We start from the raw sequence: 8,640 nt of genomic DNA, 5'->3' as shown, positions 1-8,640 counted from the left end.
TGGGAATTGAAATTGGACTGGAGCTCTGTTTGAAAATTCCATTTAACCCCAAAGCACACAGTCTTGTGCTTCTTTAAGAGTTGTTGTCCTTCGTGATCAGCGGTTGTCCATCCTGTCCCCTCTTGAGAAAAGAACCCCATTCTCTGTGTAAACGACCCTCATTGTCTCCCTCTCCTCGCTAGCGCACTCAACAGCCGGCGAGAGGACTTAAACCTGAGCCCTTATGTAAACATCCCCAAGGAAGTCAAACCAATCACAACCAAAGACAGAGCAATGTCAAACAGGGGAAGGAACATGTGAGACATATTAAGAGGAAAGCATGTCTTCAGATGAGGAAAGAAATCAGCACGAAATAAGCGCTGAGATCCATGCCTGATGTTCCTGATATGAGCAAGAGGAGGAATTCTGAAGCTGGATACGTCATTTCCCAGAGGAGAGGCAATCAGACAGCACAGGGGCATTGACAGACGCTGATGGAGTGGATGTAGGAAGACGTGTTCTTAAAAAAAGAACAAAGGAATTTTATGTATTTTGGTTATTTGTTACTTCCAGTAATTCTAGCATAGGTGAGCAATGAGGCGGCTCCTTTCCGAACGTGCTTTGATTAGCCGCTGCTTCCTTTTTCTGTTCTGTAGAACTTCATAGTAACAATGTTCGCTGTCCGGTGTCGACCAGAGGAGGACGGGTTCCCCTCCTGAGTCTTGGTTCCTCTCAAGGTTTCTTCCTCTTTTAGGGAGTTTTTCCTTGCCACCGTCGCTACTGGCGACGCTTATGGGGGCTCGGACCCGGATTTTCCTGTTCTTTTCTCTTTGTAATGCTGATCGTTTTGTACAGCTGCTTTGTGACAACACCTGCTGTAAAAGCGCCGTATAAATAACCTTGGCTTGCTTTCATAGTTGATTATAGAGCTGAAAAGCATCATGAGCACAGCATCGAAAAGAAGGTCCAGCTTGATGTTTAGGTCTCACATGTAAGATCAACATTGTAATGATGATGATACGATGACAATAGTAGATAATTCACTCACCTCCCCAGACGACACACCCATTACCCAGTTTTGTTCTCTTTGAATTCTCTTTCAACTAGAAATCATCAGAACTTCCCACCTGAGAAAGAAGCACAGCGTACATTACAAAATGTTCTATTACGTTTCATTTAGTTACACATTTATACCAGAGAGGTCCCCAAATCCCCAACACTCACATAGTGCAGCTTTAAACAAAGTGGTGAAGCAGCCGGAGTCAAAGATCTGCAACATCAGGCTCCTTAAATCACTGCTTTAGAACACTTTTAGCTTTTGTTGTTTTCCTGATGTTCACTAGAATGTTACTTTTATGCTATTTTCATATTGTTTAATTTTTTTGTAATTTTATTCTATTTTTTGTGTTTTTTATAAATATTGTTCTCTTTTTTTGTCACTGCTTTTATTTGTTGGATCTTATTATTTTCTGATTTTATTTTTAACTTTTTCTGTAATATTTTAATTCACACTTGGTGAATTGAATGGTGCTATAGCAATAGAGTTTTTATTATTATTATTATTATTATTATTATTATTATTATTAATGGTGCCTTCTCAAATCACATAGAAGAAAAGCCACCTTTGTCTGTTTTTAAACACCCTCAGTTATATAACATTCAGCACACAAATTGCCACGATCTGCACATGAAAAGGAATTTTCAGTAAGAGTTTTTATATAATATTGACATTACAGTGCCATAAACGTGTCTCGAGTCATCAGGAAAAATTCTGTTCAGCAATACAGCGTATAATGTTCCCATTACCAGTAATTGTTATGACACACGCCATATGTTTGATGTCATGACAGCTTATGTCACGTGCTTATTTTTGTTGTGTACTGTAATTAGCCTTCTTGACATCGAACATTATGACACCTATGCTGACATTTAACAATAATGGTAACATGACACTGATATGTCCTCATGACAGATGACAGAATATGACATCATCTATGGCATGTTTATGGCATGCTTATGACCATCTTATAGCGTTATCAGATTGTCTGTGGAGTGTTGTATATGTCAGTTGTTTGTTTTTTTTCATGCTTTCTCCACTACCTATTCTTCAATCAAATGTATTAACGAGCACATCCTGCTTTAATCATGAGACATGGCATGCCTTGTGTTTAAAAGGCATTGTCTGTGCTGTCCAGACTGATTTGGTTGTTTTTAAATTGCATATTGCTTCATGTAATCAAAGTCTCAAAGCTAACGATGGCTCAGTACGCAGCCTGAGCCGAACACATCTTCAGAATTCCCATAAAGAGATTTTTGTGGACTGCTTTGATTCTGACCCACCCATTCTGAGTCCACCTCTGATGAGGTGAGAGATTCTGAGACGGTGTGAATGTGTGAACGGTGCCACTCTTTTGATGACAGTTGGGTAGGAATTGCAGGACAACTGGGGTCAGTGTAACCGGATTCTTATGAGAGAGTGTCAGGGACAACAAGAGGACATTTCAACAAGGAGGCTCTGCCCAGTTAATGGGCACAGGCACATTTTTAGCCTTGTGTCTGTTACAGTCTTCTTACACAGACATGCTTGAGCATCCTAATGATTATTATCCCAAGTATTCACGTTTAATAGTGGTGATATTGTTGCCATCCAAAAAAAAATTCTATTTTTTTATGTTGATTTTTCTGCACTGTTAGAAATAAAGGTACATATTTAGTTGTAACAATGTAAATGTACCCTCAAAAGTACAACAGTGGTTTTAAGGTCCAATTGTGTACCTTATGTAAGTTTCTCCCAGTGGAAAAGTACCTTTATGTACCTTTTCATAAGCTAATGTTTTAAAAGGGAACAATAGAATAAAAGCCTGGAGGCGAGACGGGGTGTGCAGAGTCAGCACAGCTTAGAAAATAAATTTCAATGGATTATGCGACAGTTATGTTCCCTGACTAAACATACTGAGATCTACCTTTAAGGGTCTCACCCCAGTGAGTTTCATGTCTTTTTTTCAAGTGTAAACCATTTTAGCAAAGCATATATTCCATAATTACCTGGAATATCTTTACATTAAAGCTTCATCCTGTAAGTTTTGGGGATTTGAAGACCTCTGGTGGAAATAGGTAATTGCACATTGTAATTTGAGGCTGTGCGAGTAACAAAAAGACATGTAACGTGGTCAAAAAACCCACAAAATCCAAGTCGACTTTTAAATTACTATGTCAGGCTTTACAGAGTGCATGCACATCATATTTTAGCTGAACTCAGTACTGCTACTTTTTTAAAAATACTGACAAAAAATCTTAAATAGTGCTGCTTGAATTTACATTAAAATGAAGAATGTCTGCCTTATAATATAAAGTTGCTATTTTGGAGAGACATGGCTTTCTTTGGACAACAAGTATATTGAAACGTAGTGCTGGTCAGTGGTCATTGAAGTTGACTGATTCTGACACTGGTCTTCAACCAAACATGTGCTGGGGATTTAAAAGCACTTAAACCTGCGTTTCCCTCCGAGTGAAACTCAACGCCCATTTTTCTGCCTTGACCGTCTTGCCTCATCTAATCACTCTCACATTGTCCTCTTCAGCCTCTGCTTCACCCTAACAAAACCAATAGGACACAAACTTCACTGGGCAGAACCGTGTTTTAAACGAGGAGCTATTCCTCTCCACCATGGCGCACTGAAACCAAACCCCCATTCCTTCATTAATCCCGGCTGCATCGCCTGTCTACTTGAGCGACCATGGAAACACGAACCAGACGGCAATTGACAGTTCAGGTTGAAAGGTCAAGGGGTACATCCTCTGTGGTCAGTGGAAGTCAGCGAATGCACCAACGCTCCACTAATATCTGCTGGCAAACGTATTTGATCTGGGAATGAAACTGATTTAAACGTGCCTTTCAAACCACGCTGTTTAGTCTTTATTCACTCCGTAAGTCGTTCGCTGTTTAGCAGGAGACGTTTAGGCTGCGGTTTTGGAGGTAGAACTGCTGGAATTGAAAGTCTTTGAAATATAAACTCTATGATATCACTTGCCTCATTGAATTGTGCCAGGCTCCTGGCATGGCCACCAAGTTTAAGGACCTGAATCTCTTGGCAGTGACTTTTCAAAGGAAACTGAAGTAAGACAGAACCTTGAGGAAGATGGTGATGGAGCAACAGTGTGTAACAGAAAACCTGTCCGGGTCAGAGCGGTTTAGGGACGGCAGGTGAGAATTGTGGTGACATGCTTGAGATATTAACGAAACCCTCATCCTGGGTTTGCTTTCTAGATTTCAGTGCTATTCCAGACCGGACATGATTGCCATGGTGTGCCAAGCTTCCTGTGGTTCCTTCGTCATTGGACCTGTAATAATATACTCTGGAGCATTTATGAAACTGAGAACTGTGATGGATGTAGATAAAAGAACCTGTCCAGGCCTCCTGAGACAGGTGCCTGTTGGGTCTTGTAGTAGCAACCCAACCAGAACTACAGTACAACAGTGTTCTATTAACTTTGAACCGCAGTCTAACTTGGAGTTCAGATCACAAATGTCTTTTCTAATTTTCGTGAAATCTGAACCACCTCAGGCATTACACCAAAGAACTTCTCTGGAAGCTCACTCTAGTGTATGTGTTCTGGATAAAGAACATCTGGATAGAGAGCTGGTTTGGGCTTCTTCATATGTGACCCACAAAGTGAAGGTGGTGAAATGTTTTAAGCAGTTCCTGAACAGATGGACAGCTATGTAGGCACTGGCTGTAGCATGAATTCTCCAGCATGTAATGTTTGGAAGTTTATTCCAGAGCAGGAAAAGATAAGCTAAACATACGTACTGTGGCGTCCACCCGCTCCCCCACCCCCACCCCCAACCCCACCCTGGGGTTCCTTACTGGTTCACCTGTGGGGGTTGAGTGTCACGATGGGCCCCTCCCAGTCCTGTAAATGTGTTTGTGTTTTGGTCCAGTCCATGTGTTTTCTGTTTTGATCCCCAGTCCAGCCCCTTGTTTTATGACTCCGCCCCGATTTTTCCCACCTGTGTTTCCGATTGTCCCTCGTTAACCCTGTTTGTATTTAAGCAAATCAGGGAACATAACTGTATCATAATCCATTGAAATGATATTTACTTAATTGTACTGACTCAACACGCATCGTCTCGTCTCCAGGCTTTTAGTTTATTGTTCTGTTTTAGAACATTAGATTATAAAAAGGTATAAATAAATACTTTTCACCTGGAAAAACTTATTTATGGTGCACAACTGGTCCTTAAAACCTTTATTTCTGACAGTATACTGGAAAGGCTTTGAAACTGAAAGCCTAGGAAACCCACAAAGGAAGCAATTAGGAGGGTATGAATTGTTAAAATTCTGAAATTCTCGTTATTTATGATCATTTTGATGCGGCGTTGTCTGCACATTTTGCATGATATTCAGTACCGACAGCCGTGATGGAGAACACTGGGGCACTCGACTACCCTGGACATGCTCTACTGTATGAGGCCGCACTAAGATTCGTTTATATTTTTAGGGTTGTTTTTTTGGCATCGCAACAGTCAGATCAAGGCCACTCTCAAGGTTATGGAAGTTACTGGAGTCATAAGTCCTATTTTAGAGGATATCCAATATCCATCCCAACAGCCAGTGCCTTCTGAGTCGTACTATGTCATAGAGTATATTGGGATTATCAGGTGTTCAAGCAGAATATATTGTCAGCCCATATCTCATTAGCTGATAATGATTAGTTGTGACCTTTAATACCAAATCAGCTATGTTTTTGGTCATAACTGTTTTAAAATTTGCACCATATAGGGTACAGTCAACATTAGAATTAGTAGAAATTCAATTGTGTCATTACCTTTACAGCAGCCTTTTAATTAAAAGATGTACAGCACTGTAATATCCATGTTGTGAGAGCTGCGATGGGTTCAGGGAGTCGGAAGGCTTTTGAATGAGTCCCACTCACCAATGTTTACTCTTCCAACCTCACCCTCTATTCATTGAAATGCTCACCCCTCTGTCTCTATGGTAACACAATCTACAAGGAGCTGCTTGGAGAGCTCATGATGCTTTGTGTGCCTATGTGTGTGTGTTGTATTGTCTCACAATACCTTTTAATTGCACCCTCTCCTTTCCTTCTTTTCTATGGCAGATTGACCCCAGAGCTGAGCCAGTGATGGAGTCTGGCGTCTGGTGGATGGTTACCTGGAGCTTGCCTGAAGCACTCTTCATACCTGAGCAAAGCCTCACGGCTCTGCTGCTGAATAATTCAACACAGGCAGGTAAAACTTGCTTCCTTAGCCATTTATCTGTCCATCCATCCTCCCTCCATCCATGTACCTATTTTCTCCCAGACTCTTTTTTTGTTCTGGCTTCTAGCGCAGACAGAACTGAACCTCATTGAGTTTTCATGTATTCACTGAAAGCCCAGGTGGTTCAGATCTGTTAATGAAATTCCCCGCGAAATGTCAGTGTACTCACACATGATCGATGGCTGCTTTACAAAAGCAACTTGAAAGGCAATCTGCAAGGAGAAATAGAGAGATAATGTCCTAAATCGAGCCCATAAAACTAACTATCATGTTCAGTTGTTTCCAGTGTATACAGCTAGGGGTGGGCAATATGCCGACCTTTATCGATATTATGATAAATTACACTACATCACAAGGTGTTTTCTTCTATAATCTACTTAATCACTGAACTATGTCATTGCAAAGGGAGCATAATTAAGCCTGTTAATTTGGATTTAGTGCAGAACAATATGTGAAACATTGCACACAACGTCGCACTGATCTCATAATTCTTTCTCATGTTTTTGAAACGTGGCACTGCTGGTTCATTTTTGTCTGATGCAACATGTCAAAGTTCTGATTTTGAACAATTAAAATAAATGGATCAGGATTTCTTTTGTGTAGGTAATTGTGGTATTTTAATAATTTAGTAATTGTGGCTCATATTTGTCTTATTTGCTCAAACTTGACCCTAAACAAAGATTATTTCCATTCATAAATCCATGCATTATATGGCTATATGAGTGGACAATATAAGCATTAGAATGTTATTACTTTCAACAATTTAATCATTGCAATATTTTATCACTGCGAAAAAAAAAATTCCAAAACGATTTTCAGTAGTGACTGTTTCGTTAATGATTCGTGGTTGATTAGTCACCTTTGCCTTCTACGCTGTAGACTGGGGTTCAAGCACCCTACACTACACCAATAGGGGTCCTTGGGCAAGACTCCTAACACCACCTTGGCCTCCCTGAGTAAAATGATCAAATTGTAAGTGGCTCTGGAGAAGAGCGTCAGCCAAATGCCGTGAATGTAAATGTAAATGATAATTTTAGCTAATTTTCTGTAGAACTCCAGTAAGCCAGTCTGCATGCCTAGCAAACACAGCTTTGAACAGCTCCACATGCATAAAATCAATCGCAAAAAAGCAATTGCAGGAAAATGTGTTTTGGTAGTGACATTTCTAGATGATCCACACTGACTACTTCGAAACAGTGGGAGCTAACTGACCACCATCCAGCCATGAGGGGGTTGCAGCCTCACCTCCTACTCCCAAATGAGGAGTGTGGCTACAATAAGGCACCGCCTATGGACTAAAACTGTTTTGGTAGTGACGGGAAAACTTGGGAGAGTGAGGGTTTTTTTATTATTATTATTTAAAAAGTGAAGCCATGAAAAATCTAAATCTTTGAACTTCATAGGGTCAGTGGTTCCAGCTCCCCCACAGTGGCAGCCCTTCGTTCTCAGGCTGCTGTTATGTCTTCTTCTTTCTCTCCTGCTGATTGTCGAGTTCGCTAAATAACTGAGATTATTTTATGTTTTGCTTGAAGATTATATTAAACACTTGATTTTGGTGATACATTCACAATGACAGTGGCTGGAAAAAACTTTGGCTTTAAGAGAATCTTCAGTAGAACTTACCATTGAAAGCTGTATTTGAATGAGAGGAGCTGAGAGGAACTACAGATGAAGGGTCAATGTAGGAAAATGCATTAAAAAATACTGGCGTTAGTAATAAATTGTGTGCATTATTAATGTGTTAACAGTAACACTTTACTCAAGGGTGCTGTTCATAAGCCTACATGACACCTATATAAGTTTGTCAGTACAATTGACATAACCCTACATAACTGTTTATAAATGCTTATTACAGCAGGCGTCATCTGTCATAAAGGCTATTTTAGATTTTTTTAATCAAAATTGGCAAATGTAACCTTTATAGCGAATGATGTTTATTGGAACAAGCATTTATAAACTGTAGGGTTATGTAGGGTTATATCAGTTGTAATGACAACCTTATGTAGTTGTCATGTAGCCTTATGAACAGCATCCTACAGTAAAGTGTTACCGTGTTAAGTTTGACACCACTAATCCTAATCCATGACATGTATCGTGAAAATGTCTTGATATATTTTTGCCATACCACTCACCCCTGATTGCAACCAGCTTGGCCTGTAACTGGCAATACCGGTCAGGGTGGGAGGGGATGGGAATTTGTGATGGTGACGAGTGATAGCTTGCCCAGCTAATGGCCATTACCACTTCGAGTTTAAACCTCGGTGTAAAACAATAACTCCATAGAGACCGCCCTCAGCCCTCAGTCGCAGAGCGGTGGGGGAGGAATTGCCATTTGCTGCTTAAAAATGAGCGCAGGTTGGAAATAGAGCTTTTGTCTT

The 8,640-nt window shown here is 40.4% G+C and overlaps 1 protein-coding gene across 1 annotated transcript in view; it reads left to right on the top strand.

Moving 5' to 3' along the window:
• The first annotated feature begins 6,135 nt into the window (after positions 1-6,135).
• sema3fa (sema domain, immunoglobulin domain (Ig), short basic domain, secreted, (semaphorin) 3Fa) overlaps positions 6,136-8,640 on the top strand; it is a 149,260-nt gene continuing 146,755 nt past the window's right edge. Inside the window, exon 1 of the mRNA XM_037535166.1 lies at positions 6,136-6,232. The gene's annotated coding sequence lies outside the window, so the exon portion shown is untranslated. The remainder of the gene's footprint in view (positions 6,233-8,640) is intronic.

The sequence above is a fragment of the Pygocentrus nattereri genome, chromosome 26, assembly GCF_015220715.1.
Source record: "Pygocentrus nattereri isolate fPygNat1 chromosome 26, fPygNat1.pri, whole genome shotgun sequence".
Lineage (NCBI taxonomy): Eukaryota > Metazoa > Chordata > Actinopteri > Characiformes > Serrasalmidae > Pygocentrus > Pygocentrus nattereri.
Note: the sequence above shows the minus strand (reverse complement) of the source record. Positions and strands in the feature narration are given on the sequence as shown.